At 36.3% G+C, this 4328-nt stretch overlaps 1 pseudogene; it reads left to right on the forward strand.

The window, feature by feature from the left end:
- Nucleotides 1-1727: 1727 nt before the first annotated feature.
- LOC149192372 (ran-binding protein 1 homolog c pseudogene) lies at nucleotides 1728-2252 on the forward strand (annotated as a pseudogene).
- The last annotated feature ends 2076 nt before the right edge of the window (nucleotides 2253-4328 follow it).

A 4328-nucleotide genomic window follows, 5' to 3' on the forward strand; every position in this document is an offset into this window, starting at 1 on the left:
GAAGGCCCTACTATGAGAAAAACGAAGACAGTGACTAGAAATGACATTAGCCTGTAACAAAAAATTCCCGAAAGTGTATTATACAACCATGAAGAGGCCCCTGTCAAGAGAAAAAGAAAGACATTGTATTTGAGGCTAATTGAAAGTTGAATGTAGACTCACTTGAAATTTATAGTAAGCTAGTTGATAACTAATTGAAAATTTGGCTTAAAGCTGATCCATATTAGTATATGGGCATCGAATGAGAACTTTGAACTGGGTTGCCAACTAATTCATCATAATATATGTAACCTGTCTCCAGACAAATAATTCTTTTTTAGAGAGAATCTACAGTTGTATTTAGCTCCCTATGGATGTGATGGAAATTGATTTCCTAGAAGTGGTTCTTTAACTCCACAATTTTGCTTTTCCAGGAGGATAAACTTATAACTTCCAACTATGCTTTACTGTCATTTTTTTTTGGCTCCATTACAATATTTGTATGTCAACAACATGGCACACTACAACCAAGAAGATGAAAAATTACATCATTAAGAGTTACAAAACCATCTTGCCATCGAATAACCAACATTAATTAAACAACCATTTAACAACATAATAGCAATTACACTATATATATATATATATATATATATATATATATATATATATAGATATATATAGATCACATTACACGTATAAATACCGCATTTCAATAGAAGTTAGATGAATTGCGCTAGTCCCAAAGTTTTGCTTTGACTTGAAATTAAACTCTTCTTCACTTTGTGATTTTTGTGTTATCCACTAGCATAGACCCATCTTAAATATAGATATAATATGAGCGGAGAGGGATCCAATTTCTTCATTGGCAATTATTTTTTATGAGCAAACATTATTTAAATGTTTTGTATTTTTTTTTAAATTTTTTTTTTTTTTAAATTTATTTTGGCCGACACTAGCAAAATTTCAACTTTGATGATGGACAAACATCGCTGTAACCATACTAGGCTGTAGAGTGAGCTTGGCATATTCATATTATTTTCATCCTCAACATTGAGGATTGTGTAAAGCTCAGTGGAAGATGCCCCTTGGAATGATGGATAAACATGGCCGTAACCATACTAGGCTGTAGAGTGAGCTTGGCATATTCATATTATTTTCATCCTCAACATCGAGGATTGTGTAAAGCTCAGTGGAAGATGCCCCTTAGAATAGTTTTGATGCCCCCAAAATGACTTCCATTCTCAACCCCTCCCCATGACATTTGAACTTAAGACCTCGTAACAACTAAACCCCATACAAACCAACTACCCTACAACTTATCATGGATCAACCACAACAATACTTATTATAATAATTTAAAACCAATATTTCTAATTACTTTTCCATATTTATCTCATTTACAAACCCCTCAACCCCATCCCATTATTATTACAATAAACACAATAATATATCACCGAGGAAAGAGTTCAAAATTGCGAAAACAAAAAACGCACAACAACCTCTGGTCCCAACATGACAACATGAATGAAGTAGGCCTCTCATGTTGGAGGTGATTTAGGGGTTATTCCATGGCCTTCTCTCCCTTTGAAATCCCCCAACCATCCCTGTAATAATTTATTATATTATCTTTAACGATGCTAATTTTACTCTCAATCTTTAACAGCTACCGGCCTTCCCTCTTCAAAACCCTTATATAGAGTGTTTTCTCTCCATCGACCTCAAAAACCCTTATATAGAGAGTTTTCTCTCCGTCGACCTCTTTGCCCTTTGCCTTCGAAGCATTTTTGCACAGTTAAATCCTTTGTCCAAAATCCTCGGGGTTTCGCATTCGTGTCTGATATTGGGCGAGTTTCTGGCATATTTTGGATCCATCGATTTCATTCGAGCCCTCCCTCTGTGCACTATCTGGTATTGGGATGGCTGGAACTCAGGAGGATCCTGTTCTTACATGGGCAGTAGATGACGATTCGAGAGAGAACGAGGATGATGCCGGAAAGGAAGAGGACACTGGAGCTCAGGTTGCACCCATTGTTAAGCTTGAGGAGGATACTGTCACCACGGGCGAAGAAGAGGAGGATGTCCTTCTTGACATGTAAATTTCTTAATCCATGGCTATTTCATGATTTTGTTTTCTCAGTTGAAAGTTGTTTTCATGGCCTCTTCGGTGGCCCTTTTCCTGTGCACATAAATGGGACCTTGACTATAAGGAAGATGCATTTGGGCAGTTATTTACTTCTAATTTTTCTCCTTTTTAGTAAGATCTGTTTTTATCGGGTTCTTGATGTTTTGTTCGCCTGTTGATGATGATCGGATTTGTCATTTCAACGGGGTGCTGAAGAAACTCTATGGTAGATGCATTTAGCGGGCTATGGTTTGTTTTATCGGGTAATTAGGGTTTTGCTTTTCTGTGTATTTTGTGAGTTTCTTGTTGTTTTGATGTCCCATTGATATTTTGATCAACATTTTTTGATCTCATTATGGTCTGTAATAATTGTTTTCCTATGTTGATAGGCTGCCGATGAAGTTTTTTCGGGGATGCATTTGATGGTTTATTTGTTATCATTGGGGGTTTTGTATTTTGACGAGTCTTTTTATATTTTGTTGAACTATAGGCCATCCTTTTTTCAATGTCTTTGAAGAATCTATGATGGTTTCTCTGTTATTCTGGTTTAGTGGGGGGTGTGATGGTCATTTGTTATTGTTAAGCATATGGGGTTTCGTATTTTTTGGTTTTTGGATTAGCCATTGAATACTGAATTAGGCCTATTTGATAATCTGTCTTTTGGTTATTGGCATTAGGGTGATTTGTCTTTTTATGTTGTGAGGTGGTATGATTCAGGCATATGTCTGTTTTGGTCTTCTGTCAACTGTTTTCGTTGACTTTCTATGATGTTTTGAACAGGCTGTTGATCATTTCTGTACTTTATGGGGATGTATGGGATGAGCATTCTTTTGTTATTAAATAGTTGATGATTTGTATTCTTACATGTTTGATGTTATTATTGAGCTTTTTTGTGGGATCCTTTTCGGTAATGTTAAGGAATATCTCCTGTGTTTTTAATAGGTTGTTGGTAATTTATCTTTGAATGCATTTGATATGGTGGGATATTGTGGACGTTACTTCTAATGGATGCCATGGGCTCTTAAAATGATCCTAATGCAGTTTAATTGTTTATTAATATTCCCATTCTTTTTTATATGTTTGACCCTGCAGGAAGGCGAAGCTGTACAGGTTTGACAAGGATGGGAATCAATGGAAGGAGCGTGGTGTAGGAACAGTAAAGTTTCTTAAGCACAAAGATACTACAAAGGTTCGGCTGGTCATGAGGCAATCCAAGACATTGAAAATATGTGCAAACCATTTAAGTATGTAAATTTGTTTGTTTGTTTTTTTTTGTGTAATTTCCCCCCTGAGATTGTAATAGCTTATCTTACGTCCAAGTTTTAAGAGGCTTTCTGTGCCGAGAATTTGTGTTGATCCTTATTATCTGGATTATATTGTTTTTTTTTTTGCCTTGCAGTTCATTCCCCAATGTCACTTCAGGAGCACGCAGGTAGTGATAAAACTTGGGTCTGGCATGCAACTGATTTCTCAGATGGGGAACTGAAGGAAGAACTCTTCTGCATTCGTCTTGGTTCTGTAGACAGTGAGCATTGTTCTTAGACTCTTCTAATCCTTGTTATGATCTTTTCTTTCTGTCTTGTATTTTTCTTTGATAAAATCAATGTTTGAGTACCTATATTCTTGGATCATTTCATTGAAGGGTTGATTTTGCATATGCTCTTAGGATGCTTTTGTGCAGATTATAGTGGGTTGGTAAGGGATCCCCCTCCCCAAACACCCTATCAGCATAGTTAAGACTTGAGTTTAGGGTGGCTTTAATTATCTCTGGTAATAGCAAATGATATGGAGGATTGTGCATAACCCACCCCCTTTTTGATTCCAATAAGCAGAGGTGGTCACTATGGTAATCCGATTTCAATTTGTAGTTAGAAAATGGGGTCACAACTTTCCATATTTTTTGTTTTGTTTTGTATTTTTACATCAAACAATAGTATATTTATTAGAACCATAGTCAACTAAACAAACAGGAAACAATTTATTTGACAGGTGGAAGAAGTGATAGGCTTAGAGCAATTGAATTGTAGGCCATGCTTCTTGACAAATTGATGAACAGATGTCTCCTTGCTTGAGATTTAGGTTGGCACCATGGCACCATCCTGTCCATCATTATACACTAATCTTTTCATTATCTTCTTCACTGTGAATGACTGGCCTGTTCCCTGCAAATAGATCTGGGCATAGAGGAGCCAATCCAAGAACAGTAATCTCTAGCACAAGACAA

Source organism: Pinus tabuliformis, chromosome 2_2, assembly GCF_031772625.1.
Source record: "Pinus tabuliformis cultivar Carrire ecotype Pingquan chromosome 2_2, CPIR1, whole genome shotgun sequence".
Classification (NCBI taxonomy): domain Eukaryota; kingdom Viridiplantae; phylum Streptophyta; class Pinopsida; order Pinales; family Pinaceae; genus Pinus; species Pinus tabuliformis.